At 41.9% G+C, this 21,100-nt stretch overlaps 1 protein-coding gene and 1 long non-coding RNA gene across 5 annotated transcripts in view; one reads left to right on the forward strand and one right to left on the reverse strand.

Annotated features, from left to right (window-relative positions):
- Positions 1 to 8,337: 8,337 nt before the first annotated feature.
- Positions 8,338 to 14,378, reverse strand: LOC146812567 (uncharacterized). Its single transcript, XR_014966873.1, has 3 exons — positions 14,153 to 14,378; positions 13,096 to 13,501; positions 8,338 to 9,301 (listed from the first exon to the last, which is right to left on the reverse strand). It is a non-coding gene; the product is annotated as an uncharacterized LOC146812567 (long non-coding RNA).
- Positions 14,379 to 14,566: 188 nt separating this feature from the next.
- The window catches only part of RTEL1 (regulator of telomere elongation helicase 1), a 358,799-nt gene continuing 352,265 nt past the window's right edge, over positions 14,567 to 21,100 (forward strand). For all 4 annotated transcript variants that reach the window (XM_085619604.1, XM_085619601.1, XM_085619602.1 and 1 more), the window contains exon 1: positions 14,567 to 14,641. The gene's annotated coding sequence lies outside the window, so the exon portion shown is untranslated. The remainder of the gene's footprint in view (positions 14,642 to 21,100) is intronic.

The following is a 21,100-nucleotide window of genomic DNA, read 5'->3' on the forward strand; positions in this document are numbered from 1 at the left end:
TAAAAGAGAGCAATCCTTGGAAAACTGGATTAAAATTCCAGCTTCCCAACTGGACCAATTTGAGTAACCTTATGTACATCATCCTTACTTCACAGTGCCTTACTTTGACTGAGCACCAAATCTGAGTCCCATAGAAGGAATTTAGTTACTTCAGGGTGTGAGCTATATAAAATAAAATGTGCATGGTTTGATAATAAATGTTGCTCCACAAATTGTGAAAATATTTGCTCTATACACAGTGCATATGACAAACTAACATCTCTTGGTTAGCGCATGGCAGCGTCACCAGGAGACAGCTGGTGGGAAAAAGTTCATCTTTAAAAACTATTACTAAAATCATTGAAGAAATAACCTATTTTTCATTGGAAGGAGTATTATATTTTTACTTGATTTCTGCTATATCATTTACATGCCAACTTTATTAGGGCACTAGTCCTCAAACCCCAGCAATATCTGACAGAAGCAGCTTGTGAATGTGCACTAAAGAACTGGTTCTCTGCTTGGTAAAAGACTTGCCAGCAGCAAGGCTTTCCTTTCATGATTTCAGACATGGTCAGTTGCTTCTGCTATCACGTGTGACCATAGGAGGGTTGGGAGGTGATGATGTAACAGAGCACTGTATTTGTGGTGGTAGTTTTTAGCAAGCCTTGTTGTCTTAGAGAAACTGGAGCTTTGCCTATTAGCACTAACATCTGCATATGAAATGCCAAGTCCAATCCATTTATTACTTGACTAAAAATCTTTTACCAAGTTGTCAAGTCGCTCATTGTTCAGTGAGACACCTAGGCCAGACCTGGCTTATTGTGCACATTGATGCATTCTGGGACTTTGTTTTTACATTCTAAGTAGGAATCGAAAATCCCAACATGCAAAGTGTTGCTGGCTAAAACGTCATGGCAGCAGTGTGAAGGAGTCATGCATGACATAAGATCACTTGGATGCTGTTTTAAAATGTTAAAACTTATTTTTGAGTGATTGAGTTCATTTGCAATATTGCTGCTGCTAGATCTGCATGTACAACCAAATAGAAAATATGTTCACCTTTTTTATGACGTGCTCCACTTCATTCACATCATGCATAAAAACAAGCATTGCCAATGCCATGTTTTGACTTGCGCATGGTGTACAGAGGAAATGTTTTTACCAAGACTCAATATCATCCATAGCAGGTGAATCTGCAACAGGGAAAGACCTAACAGAAGTGGATTGGAAGATGGGAATGTCACTGTGTTATACTTGCGACAAGCTGGCCCTATCATACTGGTGGAAATTATTGGCTTATGGGGAGGTCACCAATGACATTTGGGTGGGGGTGCTACCTATGGCGCATCCGTGACAAACGGCAGACCTTGCATACTGGAGACAATTTTTGACATATATAATGGCACCTGTGGTATAAAAGGGGTGGCATCAATGGCAAATTGCAGGCCCTGAAATATTGGCTGTATTTCTTGACATTAAAGCAGCACCCGTAGGCTTATTTGAGGTACACGTAAAAATTCTGGATCTGGCATTCTAGAAGTAATTCTTGATACACAGTGACATCCAAGTCAGAATCTGTCCCTGGAATACTGGAGGTATGTGACATATAGGGTGATCCTACAGCAAAACAAAAATTAATCTCCTGGGGAGGGCCAAGTTTTCTGGGCACACCATGAAAGTGATGGAATGTTTCATAAGTGCACTTTCAGAGCCTGTGGCTTTTTAGCAAATTTTATGTGAAAATAAAACTTTCAAATGCACAATATGACCCATTTTTTTCCACAGTACTCGAGTTGGCAGGGCCCTCCTTCTAAGATCTTGCGGGGATGAATTTGTGACTTTCGACCATATTTTGTGGCCATGCTCACTTTGAAATTGCGCTGAGCAGGGGGAGAAAAGGCTTACTTTAACTGGAGTCGAACACTTGAAGCTGTTGGGGAAACTGCCGGTCGGCCGCATTTTTCGAGTGGCGGCAGTGTTCTAAGCTCCAGCGCAAGGTGCGTCCTCCCAGCAAGTTGTGACGTGTCGTGAGCATAGATAATACAGAAGAGCGTGGAGCGTCTCATGTCATTATGCGAGGTCGCGCAGCGTGACCTTGCGTGACGGCCATCTTGGATTCTAGTGGTTTTCTCTTCATTGGAAGTACAGCATCTCTGGAGTTTCGGGAAAACCGAAGCAGGCTTCAAGCTCTGGGCTGCCGATTACGGCAACGAATAAGGAACTAAGTGCTGGTCATAACTTATAATATTGGAACAGGTGAGAAGTCGAGGGGGCAGTTTATTGTTTAATTTACTCTATCCGTACCTACAGACTCCGTTCACTCTTAGGATAGACTGGGTTGTAATTACCTTGAGAGCATTGCTATACCTTACAGCTTATTTATCTTCATGGAGAGCATTAAAAAAAAAAAACCAAAAAAACATTTGTATTGGTGGCATTGCATGGAACAAGGTGATCACGAGGTGGAGGAGGTCATGGCTCAAAAAAGTTTCACTATTAGCCCTCCACATGCGTTTTGGGCAGCAGGAGCAGAAAGATTATTTTGTGAATTACATCAAGGCTGGCAAAATGAAGGCAGATCAAATGAAGAGACTTTTATTGCATTCTCTGGGGCCAGTGGGGCTAAAAACATATACTCGAATGCCCAAGATGATTCCAAGTGAAGAAGTAAATGTTTTTGAGGCAGCATTGAAGGATCTAGATAAATATTTTGCACCAAAGGTTTGCATTGGTTTTGTTTATTTTAAATTCTTTCAGAGGGAACAGAACGAAGGGGAACTGCTGGATGAGTACATTGATGATCTTAAGAAACTGGCTATTGATTGCAAATTTGGAGGTCTACATGATGACTATACATAATCAGTTAGTCATGCATAGTAATAATTCGGCGATCCAGGAGCGCTTATGGATCAATGGGGATGCACCGTTGGAAGATGTTTTAACTGAGGTAAGAAAGGCGGAAATGTTTGGGAGATGTGCCACAGAACTTAAAGAGTCTGACAAGGATACTGGGGGTGTTTTCAAGGTACTGGGCATGGACCGAGGTCAAAATCAACAGAGCGTGGGCAAAGGTCAAGGTCAACTGCAGAGAAGCACCTGGAAGAAAAAGAAACCGGAAGAAAGAAGGTGTTATAGTTGCGACAGCAAAGAACACTTAAGAGTTCAGCAAATATTGTCCTGCAGCTAAAAAGAAATGCAGTATTTGTGGATTAATAGGACACTTCAGTAAAGTTTGTAGGAGGAGGGAAGGCAATGTTAAGTGTGTGTCGGATGAGGATAGTCCTACGGATAGTGAGATAGAAAATAAGAATTTAAAATGGGAATTTGTGAAGAGTTGCAGGGGAATTTTGTGTAAAACGTCTCTGCTGGCACTGTGAAAGGGAAACCTGTGTGTGACATATCCATAGGGGGTGTATCTGTTAAGATGTTTGCGGACTCAGGATCACCTTATACCATATGTGAAGACATTTGGAAAAAAAAGTTCATTAAGAAAATTGGACAGGAATTGGTTTCTACTGATATTAACCCTGCGAGTTTCACTGGTGAGAAAATCAATATGTTGGGGTTCAGGTGGATGACGTTCTTATTTAAAGGGAGGTCAGTGAGAGGGAAGCTTTACGTAGCTAAACTAGGGCCATCAGTTTTGGTTGGATAGATCAGAAGAATTTGCACATTGTCTTGGATCCGAACAGCGAGAAGGTACTTCTTGTGGATGATACTAGTAGACTGGAAGATTTTGTGACTAAAAATGTCCCCAAGGTTTTTGGGGAGAAATTAGGAGCTCTTAAGGGTTTTGAGCATACTATTGTGCTAAAAAAGGATGCAGTACCTACAGTGCATAAAGTTAGAGCTATCCCTATGTTAATAAGAGATGAAGTAGCAAAACAATTGGAAGGTTTGATTGAAAAGGAAGTGATTGAAGAGGTGGAAAGTCCTGAATGGATTTCTCCGGTGGTCGTGGCACGTGAAAGTAACGGAAGAATGTGTTTATGCATCGACTTGCGCCATTTGAATAATAATATTGCCATGGAATGGTTTCCGTTGCCCAAGATCAATGAGATGGTGTCATCGCTCAAGGGAGCAACTTGGTTTTCCACCATTGATCTTTCGGCGGCGTACCATCAAGTGATACTTACGCCAGAGTCAAGGAAACTTACAGCTTTAATAACGCCGTATGGTTGCTACCAATTTAAATGTATGCCTTTCGGCCTTGCTGCGGCGGCTGCAGTGTTTGATGCATAAGCTGTTTGGGAAAATGAGTGGAGTGAGGTTCTTCCAGGACGACATTTTAGTCTCTGCCAGATGCAAGGAAGGGCATGATTGCAAGTTGAAGTTTTGGGTGTGTTGCAAGAAGTTAGTTTGACCATGGAGTTAAGTAAGTGCAAGTTTGCACAGAGGAGTGTGTCTTATTTGGGACATGTAATATGTGAGGAAGGTGTAAAACCCAAACCTTTGCGGGTTAATTGTATTGTTGGTTCACCTGCTCTGACAAGTAGGGAAGAAGTGAGATTGTTTTTGGGTATGGCTGAGTACTGTGCAAAGTTCATCTCAAGTTTTGCCAGTAAGGTATATAACATACTTTCGCTGTTGAAGAATACAAAATTTGAATGGCCCGTTGAATGTGAGACAGAATTCAATCAAGTCAAACTGGATTTGGAATAATGTGAATGCCTTAAGTCGTTTTGACCCCAATTTGGAATGTTATTTGACGACTGATGCTAGTTACAAGAGGTTGAAAGCGGCTCTATCGCAGAAATGAGCGGATGGTATTGAAGAAAGGATTTTGTTTGCGTTCAGATCATTATCGCCTATGGAAAGTAAATATCCAGGTATTGAGAGAGAAGTATTAGCTTGCGCTTGGGCTCTGGAGCACTTCCGTGCCTTTGTCTGGGGCAAGCCTGTCACCATAAGTACTGATCACCGACCTTTGGTGAAAACTCTGACTACTACTAGGAGTATGGTTTAATTGCCATTGATTTATTTTCTAAATGGCCAGTTTTGGAAATTGTGGAGAAGGTGGATACCAATACTGTTCTTGAATTTCTGGACAAGTTGTTTGTGATGGAAGGCTTACCGGTCAGTCTTTTGAGTGATAATGGGGTGCAATTCTAGATATGCCAAGAATTATTTCGAAAGAGTTGGAATCAAGCCTAAGACCACGGTTCCCTACAATCCTAGCAGTAATGGCACTGTCGAATGCTTCAACCACTTGTTGAAGGGGGTCATTCAGGCAGCTATGTGTAAGCAAAAGGATTGGAAATTGGAGTTACAAAAGGCTGTTTGGGCGTATAGAGTGACCTCTCACGATGCCACTGACCTGTCTCCTTCTGTTATGAAGAGAGGTTGGAAACCCAGGTGTACGTTCACTCCAGTTTAGCTTTCTGATTGTCTGGTGGAGCAGTGATCAGCGGCAGCAGTTAAAAACAGATTAGAGGAAGTGCACAATAAAAGTAAGGTTTATTATGATAAAAGTCATGGTGTGAAGGGCATGCAAGTGAAGGTTGGTGATTGGGTTAGGGTGAGGAAACCTGGTAATCATCCCTAAGGGTGAGAGTCAGTTTGGGGCGCCACAAGAAGTTGTGGAGCTTCTGCGCAATGTGGTGCGGTTGGGAAATGGCAGAGTTTGGAATCTTAAAAGTATTACCTTGGGATCTGGACAATATTTTGGTGTCATGCAAGAAGGAATGTTGCATGCGAGTGGAATAAAGGTCACTGAGTGGGTAGAAGATTACTTTGATCTGAGTGCTTTTCAATCTAGTCTGGCTTCTGACCTTATTCGAGAAAAGGGGGTTGTTGAGGAGAGAGTGGTAGGGAGCTAGGGTATTTTGGAAGCGGCTGTTGACTCGGAGGAGGTGAAATCCAGAGTGGATGAGGAGGTGCAGTCTGGAATGGTTGACCCGGTTGTTGTGGATGAGGGTGTTGGTGACGGTGTAAAAAGGAAAAGTGTTCTTCCGGGTTGAAGGAATATGTCATGTGATTAATCTTTCCACATTTTTTTTATTTTAGTTATATATTTGCTGTAGGTTATATTGTTCTTCTTTGTGTTATAAGGGGGGTGTTATGTATTGTATTCTGTATTGGAATGTGGTAGGGAGTGTGGCATAGAATGCATGGTTGTATTCTATAACAGGGTTCCAATCCAGGACATTGAGGTGGTAGCTGTGTCCTGGAGTGAAAGCCACGTCGCCTGGCTCTCTCCTGTTTTCATATGCAGTGGTGGCTGGTGACATTCGAAAGTGGAGAGGGGTAAAATTTGTGGCGAAGTGCACCGTGGCGAGTGAGCGAGCCCGAACAACCTTAGGAGGGTTCGGGGGTGGGGGGTTCTCTCCCTGAGAAAATTTTGTAAAAAGAGACGGCAATTGGTGCATTTTCCAGAAATTTTGAGAAGGCAAGGTTAATAAAGCAATTGTGAAAGTGCAGTTATTACATTAATAAAGAGATTTCATATAATAACTTACGTAGCTGCTTATTCAGTATAACCACAAAGCTTCATAACAGACTTAGAGATAACAATGCTGAGTACTTCACCTTTTATTTAACAAACAACTAAACAGGTCACAAACTAGCAGCATTCTGGGCCCAAGGCAATGGTAACGCGCAGAGGGTTAACATGCCTGCTGCATAGAATGTGTACCATGCAGATCACAAAAGTGCATTTAATGAAGATAGTTCAATGGGTCAGTTACTGATTTTGTCAGTGATTCTTTTGTTACTTGCAGTTTAAAAGGTACAAGCCTAACATAGCTTCCACAATATCTTCAGATACCACTATATCAATCCTGAGCTGTTGTTCTTCATGTGTTTTACATTTACATTTTCTACAAAGTGATGTTGTCCTTGAGGTGTGATATTTTCACACAGCACACATGTTGAAACGTCAGTGATGCTGGTGTTGGGACTATACGGCATTAATCTGCCCCCAACACTAGATGCTTAACTGGTCCGCAAACATGGTTTACATTTCTTTACTCCCAGAGAACTCCACGCATTGTTACCTCTAACTGAATTCAGGGACTCAGATTCTGGTGAAAAAGCGGTGATTAATGATTAGTAGATGACACTCGAGTGCATACTCCAGTAAACTTGAGCTGATATATATTTAATATTTCAGGTACGAAGCATGCAGCCTATTTGACTGAGCACAATTTTTGCACAAGAGAGAAGGGCTCACCTGAGGGACACTGTTGGAGTGTGGTACTGGGGGAATCTGTGGAGAAGGGTTTTTCGGGGCTGGAGTGAAGAGCACCAACAAACAATGACACCCCGCACCCCATTAGCGCTAAAGCCGCCACTTTGTCCACGACCTATCACCTTTACTTCCTTTTCTGTATACAGCGCGGACATTTGGTAGCATATACCTGCCTGCACGAGACAGGATCCTGAGTCCAGGACCCTGTCTCGTGCAGGCAAGTATATGCTACCAATGTTTGCACTGGATACAGATAAGTAAGTAAAGGTGACAGGTTGTGAAACTCAAAGGCGCCTTCAGGTCTGGGCGAACGTGCCTCTGTTTACTTAACTCGTGGGATCTCAGCTCTCACCAGGGAGTAGCAGTGTTTGAGGCAGACGAGAGATAAGTTGATGTGTGTATTGTAGCTCCCGCTTTGGCACAGTCATGCTGTGCAGACACTCTGGTTGTAAAAACAGAATGTGAGACTAATACTGTTTTTAATCTCCATGTGTCACACTCCTACGGTGAAATCATCGCCTCGAGGCAATTACATTCTCAGTGTGCATTACCTAATAGAATAGGCTTTTTCGACATTTGTTATTTATCAAAATAAAATACAACTTTTTACAGACAACACTAGTAACAATAAAGCCTTTCTTTGATTACAGAGCACGATTTCACAGTAATGGGTGGGATATGTGAAATATGAATAATATATGCTGTAGAACTGATAGACGAAAGGGTACCATACAGGGTTTACAGTGGGGTGTGTGAGTGTGGTGATCTTTCGAGTGAGCTATTGCATGTGTGTGCTCGCACCGCACAAACAGCAATGTGATTTGGGGAAAGGTGCTCAGGTGCTTAGAGAAGTGCCTTTTGGTGTCTTTGTTTGGATGAATGTACTTTGTAAAACACTTTCGGCTCTATGGTACTGCTTTTAATAAAAGTGTGCTCCGTGAACTGATAGCCGCCCTGCTTTCTGGTTGGATGTCGGGTCTCTTTTACGCTCCACCTTTCAATCCATTCATGCAACAACGGACGCATATGAGGCTTCCTCTCCAGCTCACATCTGAGGGCTCCGCGTCTCATGCTCTGAGGGTGCCGCATCTATCATGCTCACACATTATGTCCCTGAAAAGAAGATGCTTCTTATTAAACAAAGTAGAAGCGTGGAGAAGCAATTTGTAGAGAAGTTGTAGCTTTATTGAAGTAACATGAAGACACCACTGGAGTGCATCCTTCCTCCTTGAAGTCCAAACGGGTAATCACTGTTAAGTCCGTTCATACTTCAAGGAGGAGTTTGGATGCACGAGAATGCTTATTTGAAGCAATACATGTTTATGCATCAATTGAACAGCATGCGCGCATAACAGAACTAGCGCACATGCCAACAAACAGAATGTGGACAACAGCATGAAAGCTTGTGGAAGCGCGAGCTAAACATTAGGAAGTACAAAGCAAGTATGTACAGTATAATACATCACCCTTCCCCTTTCACAAACAAGAAAAATATAGATTTATTATTCATTTAAGACAAATAAAAATCTTTGTAATTTGAAGGAAACGCACAATTGCGAGAAGGTCTTACAGAAATTGAGTTGGAATTCACAGACTCATAATTTGTAACAAGCCATATGTTGACAGAGTCTGACACAGAATCAGTTAAATCTGTGATCTGAACATCACTTCCATTCGACATTAAAGATTCATCTACACTTGAATCATTTGAAAAGTATGAAAAATGTAAATTATCTTGAGAATCATACTTATAAATTTTGGGAGCCTGATCAGGCGTTAGCTTAACCAACATTCTTTTGCTCCACCAACCTCTGTGACCTAAAAACAATGATCCTTTTGACAACTTAAGAATTTGTACAGGAAGTGACAGTTTTGAAAGACCTTTCTTAACTTTCTTAGGAGACGTAATCATAACCCAGTCACCAATTTTGAAATCATGTATATTGTTGCAACCTTTGGTATCAAACTTTTCCTTTTGTGTGAATTGTTGAACAGCAACTTTCTTAAGCATGTTTTGTTTATCCTTACAAACCACACATGAATTGTCCTCTTTTCTCAATGTTTTCAGCCAGGAAGGACAACGTGTTCCATTAGGATCCCTCTTTTTGAGAAGCCTAAAGGGAGAAATGCCTGTTGAGGAATGAGGTGTAGTGAGATATGACTTTTTTTTTGTTTTAAACATTTCAACAGGTACATTAGAAGCCAAGGCAGATTGGATACCTTCCTTTATAAACCTATTCATTCGTTCCACCAAGCCAGAAGGGGAATACAAAGCCACTCTTAAATGCTTAATATCATGAGGTCAAAATATTTTCCATTGAAGTTAAAGCAAAATGCGAACCATTATCTGTGACCAAGTCTTTTGGAAAACCTTCAGATAGAAATATTTTAGAGAGAAAATTAATCACAGATGATGAGTTGGGAGAAGAACAAAATTCAAACTCCACCCATTTGGAAAAATAATCTATTAGAACTATGATGTATTTCTTATCACTAGATAGAACCTCAAAAGTTCCTGCAAAATCCAGAGCTAATTTTGACCGTACACCCTCTGGAACTGGTACATTATGTTGTGGCATTTTCATGGTTTTCCAATGTTTATCAGACACAAGACAAATTTCACATGAGTTTATCCAATTTTCAATGTCTGAATCCAAACCAGGCCACCAAAAGTTTTCTTTTAACCTTCAAGAGGTAGCTCCATACCCAAATGCCCTTCATGTGCAATCTTTAAAAAAATTCAACGTAGAGATGTGGGAGGTACTGCAAGTTCACCATGCATGACCAAGCCTTCTACAAGAGAAAGTTTTTGATTGTCCTGGGAAAAAGATTTTAAAGGAGAAGGTAAGGAGCGTTCTTTTGGCCAACCAGTGGTAATCATGTTCTTGACAGTAACAAGAATAGAATCCTCTTCAGAAGCTTTCAGACAGTCTTTTTTGGTAATATGAGGTAAATTATTAATAACATCTTCAATAGTAGCCACCACACATTCCACATCATCAAACCTGGAAGATGAAGCATCATCCTCTAAAGACAATCTGGAGAGACAATCTGCCCTTCCATTGCGGCCTCCCGGTATATACTTTATGATGAAATTGTATTCATGCAAGCTTGAGAGTATGCGGTCAAGTCTTGCAGAGGTTTTTCCTGTGCCATTCCCATTTAGTAAGTGTATCAAAGGTTTATGATCTGAAAAAATCTCAAATTGGGTGCCCCAAATGAATGGTCTAAATTTCTCCATGGCCCATGTGCATGCAAGAGCTTCCCTCTTAATTGTGCAATAGTTGGTTTCTGCACTCGTGAGAGACCTGGATGAAAAACCAACAGTATTCTCCTTGCCACTGACAAAGAACAGCTCCTAAGCCATGTTGACTTGCATCAACAGATAAAATACATTTATGACCCGGTGAAAAAGGTGAAAGTGCAGAAGCCTGAAGAATACGTTTTTTGATTAGTTTAAAAGCTTGTTGTGCTTCATTATTCCATGAAAAATTAGCACTCTTCTTCAATAAAACGCTCAGGGGTTGAACAACCTGTGCATAATTTGAAATAAACCTTGAATAGTACTCAGTCATACCTAAAAATTATCTGAGTAGGTCTTTATTTTTGGGAGTTACCACTTCATCTATAGCTTTAGTAAGAGAAAATTATGGATTAATTCCTGAAGCTGAAATTGTATGACCTAGATAATCCAGAGACTCTACCATGAATTTGCATTTTTCTTTGCCTAATGTAACACCAAACTCTTTGAATTTATTGAGAACCTTTCTTAGAGTTATGTGATCAGCTTTGTTTTTTTAATAAATTAAGACATCATCCTGATAGGCTTGTACTGAACCTATACCCTCCAACATGTGATCCATAAATCTCTGAAAGAAACTAGCCGCTGAGGCTAAACCAAACGGCAACCTAAGATACTTATATGCCCCAAAAGGTGTGACAAATGTGGTGAGATCAGAGGATGAATTGGATAAAGGTATTTGATGGTATGCTGATCTTAAGTCAAGAACAGAAAAACAAGTGGCACCAGCAATATTAGACAATAAGTCTTGAATCTTTGGTAATGGATGCCAATCCACTACAATATTTTTGTTAAGTGACCGTAAGTCAGCACATAAACTAATCAAATTATCAATTTTTCTTACTATCACTAGGGGACTGACCCATTCGGATGACTCAGTTGGTTTGATGATTCCTTCAGAAACCAATTTATCTAATAAGACCTTAAGGTCATCTCTGACACTCAGGGGAATAAGCCTGGCTTTGTGTGAAATGGGTATAACATTGTTTTTCAACTTGATAACATGCTCCACTTTTGTAATATTTCCTATATTTGACGTAAAAACCTCAGGAAATTCTGAAAATAAGCTGTTAGAAATATCTGTGAAGTCAGTAAAGTCATTTTCAACAACAGAAGAAACAGAAATATCATTATTAATTTGAACAGGATGTTCTGAACCAGGAACTAACTTTAGGCCCATTCTTGCTACATCCTACCACCCAACAATGTTCTTACCTTTAGGGGCCACATACACTTTAGTTCAAATTTTACATTCTAAACAAGTAAGGAATTCCGTAAAATATCCAAACATTTCAATGATCTGATCACCATACGTCTTTGGGATAATATCCAAAGCTTGTAAAGGTTTCTTTAAAGGCCATTTCTCCTCAAAAAGTGTATCTGAAATGATGGTGACCGGTGCTCCAGAGTCAGCCATCATGTTGACTTTAAGCTCACCAACAAAAACTTCACATAATGGCTCTTTGACTTTTTGTATAGAAAGAGTCAAATCTTGAGAATCAATAGAGAGCATAAGTCTCTAAAGGTTGTCAGATATCAAATGACTAGGTTCAGTATTATGATTTTTTTATTCACTCATTGGTATCTAAATTACTGACCCTGACAACTTTCTTGCTTCTGCAAACTGTATAGAAATGGCCCATTTTGCCACAATTGGTGCACTTTTTACCCAATGCGAAGCACACAGGACTATCTCCTAAATGCGATTCTGAACCACACCGGTAACAAAATGAATTAGTTTTGTTTTGGTGAAAAAGATTTAACAAACTTAGGCCTGTAAGAAACACTGTTAATAGCGGAATCATGTTGACAGGAGACACATTTTCATTACTTATACATTTTGAAGTGATAATGGATCTTTCTATGCCCTTTGCAATATCAATAACCTCCGCTAAAGAAGGATCTCTACAGCTGAGTATGCGTTCCTGAATTTTCTTATAACAGCTGTATACAAATTGGTCCCTTATATAAAAATCCAGATCAGCTCCAAAGTTGCATATTGCAGCCAAATTTCTCAGCACTGAAATATAGTCTTGAACTGACTCATCTGAATTCTGCTTTCTTTTCATAAAGTTAAATCTCTCCAGCATTACACTTGGCTGTTCTAAATTAGTTTTGTTTAATCTGTTTACGGCATCAGAGTATACGTTCCATCCATCTCCTTCACCTGGTGGTGGAAGGGATACTGGGAGATTGTTAAAAATTTCACAACCAGCACTGCCTAGAAAGTTGTAAAGAATTGCTAACTTGCGTTTGGGAGAGTAGCCTTCAGCGTCTATGGCAACCAAATAGTTCTCAAAAGATCTGAACCAGAGTTTCCCAGCTTCTTTTGTCTTGCCTGGTCTTGTAAGGGAATGATCCAATTGAAAGATCTGTTGCGTAGCCATTTAAAGTAATAGGAATAATTGGCTTTGTTAAAATATTAAGCAAATAGCAGTACTTAAAATGTATAACAGCAGATTGCAGATCGTTTAAGTGATTACAGTACTTATTAGATGAAAAGTATTTCCAAAATGTTAAATAAACTGTTCTGAAGTAAACGAGATGAAAAGGAAAAAAATAAAAATGGACAAATAAATAAGAAAAACAACATTACACGCGTGAAGAGCGTGTTTGAACTTACTGTAAATGTCCCCAAAGTCAAACTTCCACAAAGCGATAATGTCGACAAATGCTTAGCTTGAAAGGGAAGTGTACGCGAGTGAGGACAATCTGTGCACATATTAGAGAGAGGGAGGGGTGCTGTGCGGGAACCAATCAATCCGTTGCTTTAAAATTGAGGAGACGGTACACCAACACCGTGACTTGCTGCAGACGTGAGATCGTCGGGGAAGTAACAGTATGCAGATCCAGAAAACCGCTGCTCTGACGAAAGCGCCGCGGCAACACAGAAGGCAGGGATTTCTTCGGCGGTGACAAAAGGCACAGCTTGAAAGATCACTGAACGAAGAGGAGCTGGTCTGAAATCAGGAGCTTCAGCGAAGGCTGATCAGAAGCAATTTAGTTCAGCGATCATAGGAGACACAATCCTTGTGGTTTTTCATGAAAAAGAAATAAGGTAACTTGTCACCAAATGAAAAGAAGATGCTTCTTATTAAACAAAGTAGAAGCAATTTGTAGAGAAGTTGTAGTTTTATTGAAGTAACACGAATACACCACCGGAGTGCATCCTTCCTCCTTTAAATCCAAACGGGTAGTCACGGTTAAGTCCGTTCATACTTAAAGGAGGAGGTTGGATGCCCGAGAATGTTTATTTGAAGCAATACAAGTTTATGCATCAATTGAACAGCATGCGCGCATAACAGAACTAGCGCGCATGCCAACAAACAGAATGTGAAAAACAGCATTAAAGCTCGTGGAAGAGCGAGCTAAACACTAGGAAGTACAGAGCAAGTATGTACAGTATATTACAGTCCCGAGCTATGCCCTAATGGGCGCTTTGATTGGGCGCCTTTTAATTCTGAGCGCCCCATGCTATTACAGTAGCCGTCATCAGACTGCACTTCCCTCCACCTGATTAGAGCCGACTCGTGTCTACGCGCGTGATAAGCATTGTCGGCTTTTGGTGGATTACACAAAGACCGCCAGCTTTGAAAGTTATTTACAGGAGACCTGATAGCCCAGCGTTTGTATATTCAGTTTATACCCACATCAGTATACCGCCCTAAAAGTATCAATACCTAGGGAAACTTGAGGGTTATTGACATCGGCAGGAGGTGGCATCAGAAAGGAAACCGAGTAGACCCGTGACCGGACGCAACTACGGGTAACTCCGACCACCCGGGAGAGCTGCCTAACCAGAAAAGAAGTCCACCGCAACCTAGGTTTCACTCCCGAGCAGCAGCCGCTGACTTTTGTCAACTCCAGTCTCCAGCCGAGCCGATTCCCGCCAAACTCTGCGTCATCAGCTCCAACTGGGTGGCACTCAACGACTCAGACTAAGGCAACAGAGTCAGCCAATCACCATTAAGGAATTTTGTACAAGGCACTACGATTGGCTGCGGTGCCTATCCATGCCCCAATCATGGATTATTTTATAGATAAACTGCAACGCTTGCTCCAAAATGATTCACAAAATATGTTCAGCTGTGGGATTGGGTGTTACGAGAACCCGGAAGTGGTAAAATACGTACAAATGGCATACTTCCCAACTCAGTGATCACAAAGAGGTAGGATTTTTCTTAAAACTATTAATTATCGATATAATGGCATTAATTAAAACGACAGCACATACCCTTTGGGCCGACGATGTCACCTGAGGAAATAAGTCTTAGTGGCAGTTCTTTGCTGCCACGTTAGGAAGCGGGAAAGCGCAAGTTTATGAAAAATAAAGCGGGAGGAATCGCTTTCCTCAATGAGTTTATTTGAGGGGGAGCAATTTCAATATCTGAAAGCAAAACCGCAACAACAAAATCAACACACTTTATTTGCCATAGAAACTGAATATTCAGCATGAATCTGGGGCACCGGCAAGTACTGTAAATGAAAATGTATAAGCGAAGCTTCTCACTGTCTAAGAGTATCTGTTTCACAATGAGAAGTGCTGTTACCACCCCCCCCCCCCCATTAAAAGTAGCAGTGACATTCTTCCCTTGCAATTGTAGAAGTGCATGTACTCCGTTCCTGCCCAATTAAAGCACTGGTATCAACATTTATGTTCCAGGTTTAATCTGTAGCTTTCTCAAAAGCAGTAGAATTGCTCTGTGATATTTGTATGCTCTAGAATAGCCCAAAAAAGCTGTAGCCCATCCTATAAATCAGTGCAGATGGCAAATACCGTCCTTACTGAAGGTGTCCTTAGAGAGACAAGGGGACAGGCGTGGCTCAGGAAGCAGACTAGGCTTACATCAAGGTGACCCCGTGCCCTCTGCTAGACAAGGGCTCACCGGATGATACGAACATGTAACAGGTGTAGGGGCTTGAAGATGCAGCAAAGAGTCTTAAACGTTGTGCTTAAATGTCCAGAGACATTAGAGGAACCCATGCCTCTGAAAGCGGGGTAGGATTAGAGACATTACTGTAAAAGGGTGTCATGTTACGATGTACAGGTCTGTGACACATACCTCTTTTAGGGTACATTGTCACCACCTTGTCAAGTACAGCACATTGTATAGGTCTGCCTCATAGGCAAATTTATACCACCAAGACTATGGAATTTTAATGTCCCTGCCGGTATGTTACAAAAATGTGAAGATTCACCGAACCCCGGTAATTGTGCCCTTAGCAATACATACTTTAAATGGTAAATATTAAAAGACACATAAAAATATGTTTCTCAACTGCAATACTGATAGTTAAAGTAAATAAAGATAGAAAGGCCATGTTAAAAAAGGAATACAGATGACTTCACATAAAGTTTTACTTACGAATCCTGTTCGGGCATTTGTAGAATCTTAAAAAATGAACAGATGGCCGGTATTTTTCTCTGGGAAGGGTGACAACCCTAGCATTGGGGTTTACGAATTGCATTTTAGTGCTGGTGTCGGCATCACCGCGCTAAAATGCTTTTGTCATGCATAGTCTCGAAACTAGCGCCCATATGCAACGAGGTTCTGCAGCAGAATTGTGGTTCAGTAGTCCGTGTGAGCCAGTCCCAGGAGAGGTAGGTTGCTATTAAGATTTAAACCTGGTGCCAACTAATTCATTTACTTTTTTGAAAAAATTATTTTTATTGGCATTTATCCATTTATGAGCAGTCAGTTGCATAGTACAAGCTAAATCATAATTCATCCAAACACAAGCATCTGTACCATCTTGCAGAGAAACATACAGCAAGCACGGTTACATTATGTCATTAGCAGCGATGTAAATCACAAAATAAAGCATATTGTTGAGAAAGAGCCTAATAGTAGCAATATCCTTTTATAAGGTGACATCTTAAAACCAATGTTGATGGACATTTCTCTTAAATAGATAATGCAGCCTTCTACTTGTTTATCAACTCTTATACTCTGCTTTGCGTGTAAACTCTCCTATGGGGAGTTGTAGTAACTAAAGTGTCCATGCCATATGATACAAACGAAAGAGATAAGCATTTAAAAAAAGTATAAAACCGAAGCAAAGCAGTACTGGGGGTCATGTCTCCAGTAATTTACTCAACATCCCGTAGAGGTTACACACCCCTGCGGGTCCTAGACCTCATGTTCTGGCCCACCGGGGAGGGGGGGTCACCGGACAATCCATGAGTTCGGGAGATCAGCCAAAGATCTAGTTCAATCATCTGGGAATGGCCACCCGATGGTACACACTGGAGTCCATCCAACCTGAGTCCACACCCTGCACACAGAAGGGAGCCTCCTCTCATGCCCTCGAAATCTCCGCCTCCGCCATTGTCTTATCAATATATCTGCTATTCTCCAAGGCTACCCCGAAGGCTTCCATAAGCTTCTCTCTGCGGGGACTGGCCTCCATTATCCCTTCCAGTGTTGCCACCTGGCTGTCTCAAGCCGTCAGTACCTCCTCCCAAAGTCCCACCAATGGGCATCGTCTCACCCCTCTTGCATCCTCCCAAACCAAAGCCCTCTCCTCCACCCTGGCCTACATGGAAACATCTCTTGCCCAGATCCCAACTGTCGGGCCCTCCCCAGAGTGCCATCTCATTTCTCTCCGCCTCCTGGCCAAGGCAAGGTCGATGAATCTAGTGCCAACCTTGCGCGCTTTTTGCCTGGGGAATAACACCAAGAGGCACACCTCTGCCATACTCAAGATCGTACGGTCCAGTGCCCTATTAAGTGTGGTGACCACAGTGTTCCTGAATGCTCGCAACCCTGGGCAGATCCATGTCATATGACCAAAGTCCGCCCTAGGGCCTTGCATCTGGGGCATGTCTTCGTCTCTCCCCTACACATGACCTGTAGCCGATGAGGAGTCAGGTAGGTCATTTGTATATAATTAAATTGGACATATTTCAATCTCTTATCCCTAAAAATATGCTTGGGATATGTCAGGGTCACACCCCACTCAGAGTCCTTGAGGTGTCTTCCCAGCAGGGCCTCCCAACTCCTCCGCGGCCTCTCCAAGGGCGTATTGGCCATCTCCAATTGCACGCGGTACAACCATTTCCCCTAATTGCGCTCATTGCTCATAGTTACCAACAGCTGAAGAACAGCTTGGGTCTGTGGTTCCCATCGGCTATCTGACCACAGGTCTCCAAATATCATTACAAAAGCATTATAGGTCAGAAATCGTCCAGTGGCAAATCGCACTGCAGCAGTCTGCCAGTGGGATCAATGCTACCAATTGGTAGCAGTTGCCCACTGTGACAAGGCTTGCCACCGTCCAAGCAGAACAACTTTTTTTACTTAAAAGAAATTAATAACTAATAACATTATAACAGTAGCTGCCTCTGTGCCTGTATGTTGCTTTACGTGTTTCCTACACTGGCCTCACAGCTCTGTCCGTGACCTCAGTCTGGCCAACCAGTCCATTATTGGCTGCTAGTTTGCTAAATTATTCTTTACTGATGCCTTTATACTCTGGTCAGTTAAATTATATTTTGATATTTTTCTTTCCGAGGAAGGAAAACATTCTGTCCATAATTATTATTATTCTTTTTTTTTGTTTGTTTGCAATGAGCACTTCTCATTCACGGAACCTCAGCAGTGAATTTACATAGACACACTTAACGAGCACTGTTTTGGTGTTCAGGCCATTGCCAGATATTGTAATGCACAAAATGGGGCATTTCTTTATTTTATTTCTTTATTTTTTTTAATCTTTTTATTAACAACTTACCTGCGACATACACATTGTCATGTAGTACAATACAATTCAATGTGGCAAACATCAAGTTACAGAGACTTGTGATACATTTGAAACTAACAGTTTGAATTACTTTCTTAATGGTGAACACAGATCTGAAGGAGAGGGGACAATAGGTGGGACACCTATATTACCATGGTATTCGTTCCACTTACCCCACACCTGTGTCCATTTTTTGGGGCAGCCTCTCGCAACATAAACAGTCTTCTCTCGCATCATACACCAGTCCACGTCTGTCTTCCATTCCGCCACTTTGGGAGCTGCACTAGCACCCCATAATCTTGCCACATTTAGTTTTGCTACCAACAAGGCCAGTGTCGCCCACAGTTTATCCTTACTGGTTAGGTCCGTGGTTTCCCAAATATTAAGCAAACTTCTCTTAGCATTGATGTCCATGCTTATTCCAAAAACTTCCCTGAAGCACTAGTGGATGTCTGTCCAACATTTCTGAATATGCATGCATTCCCACAATATAATATATTATGTATGAATGACCACACCTTTTCCTACACTCCACATAATCTACTCTGCCCATCTTAGCCCGAGTTAGTCCCGTAATATATATTCTATGGAGGATCTTAAGTTGGACCAGTCTCAAGCAAGCGGAGATTACGATTTACTTAGGGTAGGCCAACGCTTCCTGCCACTCGTCGTCGTCCAGCTCTAAGAAGTCTCTTTCACAGTGCATTCAAAGTTTCGTGAGAGGGTCTGGGGCGCTGTTAATCAATTTTTTTTGTATGTCAGTGATACTGCTTTTATTTGCATGTACCCCTCGAGGAGTCTATCCTCCAGAGGTGAGGCCTCCGGGAGGGTCTCCGACCCCCCCCCCCCCTCTCGGTACCTGTGATGTCAGTGCGTGTCTTACCTGCAAGTATCCATAGTGCTCTGTATCAGCCATCTCATATTCCTGTTGGAGAGTAGCGAATGCTATGACTCCTCCCCCTTTCCATAGGTCGCCTACTCTTGAGATTCTGATCATGTCCCATCTGTCGAATCCCTTTGTGTACTTCAATGTGCCCAGTTGTTCGGTGTCCCACAGGGGAGTAGCCTGCATGAGTTTCTGCTCCCAACCCATGCTTCTGGTGGCGGCATGCCGTATTTGTACTGAATGTCTGTTCGGTCCTGTCGGGAAATTTGTTAGGTTTGGAATACAGGGCCGTATTAAAGTTACCACCTGGCAGTAGACATTTGTCCATTCTGTAGCCCGGGTCATCCCAGTGGCAGTATGTACAGTGATTGATTGCAGCTAAGTGGGCCGCCCAATAATATTTTTTCATATCGGGGAGCCCAATGCCTCCATCATACCAGTCCCTCACCAGTTTTGGGAAGGATATGTGGGCAAAAATGGGGCATTTCTGACGTATATCTCTTTAAATGAACACAACAAATTGTCACCAAAAGTGTCACATACTGCCTTAAAATATCACACAGAACAGCACTGCATATTTGAAAACTTTGTTAGATATGCATACATTCCATGCCTCAAGATGCCTTCTCATTCAGCACAGGCAGAGAAGCCAAAGAGGGAGGCCTACCAGGTTTGGTTAGGCATAGGAGTCGAAGAGCCATGTAGAGGAATGCTAGGCCGTTGGGAGTGCAGTCGTTGGCATAGTGCCGGAACTAAGGGTGACCATTCTAGGTCTTCTGGGCATATAGAAAAGGTTGTGAACACAGAGCCATGGCCAGGTATGCCAGGGATGGGAGAAATGGAGTATGCTAGCTCTGGTGGAAGATCGGGCATGTAGAGAACCATGTGGGGTCATAACAATTTTTTGGGAAGACAGTTTTGAGCACAGAGTTGGGATGGAGGTTATGTAGGAAAGAGAGGATGATGGGACTTGGAAACAGAGAGCTGGAGGGAGTATTCATTGAAGTAAGGTTTGGGAATCAGCTAAGTGTCAGCCATGGATGGAATGTAGTATTCTCACTCGGGGAAGGGCTATGAAGGAGAACGATGTGGGAGCATTGATTGTCTTTTGATGAGCAGGTGGGGGGAGGGAGGTAGGCTGACTTATGCCTGGTGGAAGTTACGGCAATAGCCATGTAGGAGCATACAGGGTGGGGGGCATGGGTGACATGAGGTATGCAAGTGAAGATTATTGTGTAAGTATAGAAAGTCAAAAGGCTGGAGGTCTTGGTTGGTGTTGAGATGATTGTGAAGGAAAATGGAGTGAGAAGGTCCGCTCTGGGAATTCTGAAAGCAAATTCATTAGACAATATTTGGGTGTTTACTGTTGGGTTCTTTGTTGAGATGTAACTTGGTAGGTCTTCTAGATGTAAGGCTGAGAGCACTCTAAGAAAGTCAGTTTATCCTAGCTCCTTGGAGTGGATTGACACAAGGTTGTGTGATGCAATAAATTATCTTATATTACAATCGTTATGGTGTGGATGTCGTTTCCTTTGCAACATTTTGGCGACGTTTTGGATTCCTCTCTATTGCTTACAGACAATGGAACACAGTTGACGTCCAACAAAATGGTAACATTTTTGGAGTAGTGTGGTGGCAGGCATTCTCTTTATAATACCAAAGGTATTGGTGTTGCCGAGAAAACCAACAGATTGTTCAAAGGCACCATTAAACTTGCACTTACCAATAAAGGTTGTGTTAGAAAACTTGTGGCTGATATGGTTTGGCCAAGAAATGTCCCTTCCAACAAATGCAAGTATGTTTACCAGGTACTAAATTGGTACCCACCTGGATAAAGGAGTGGATTGCATCTGGTGGTGAGACCTTTGTGAAGGAAAAGGACCTCACATTTCAAGTGGGTCATTGGGTCAAGATAAGATAGGGAAGAGTGATGGGAAGACCGGCCAAATTCACAGATCCTATCTGTGTTGTAGGAGTGGGGAAGTTTTATGTAGTGATG

Source organism: Triturus cristatus, chromosome 7, assembly GCF_964204655.1.
Source record: "Triturus cristatus chromosome 7, aTriCri1.1, whole genome shotgun sequence".
In the NCBI taxonomy this organism is placed as follows: domain Eukaryota; kingdom Metazoa; phylum Chordata; class Amphibia; order Caudata; family Salamandridae; genus Triturus; species Triturus cristatus.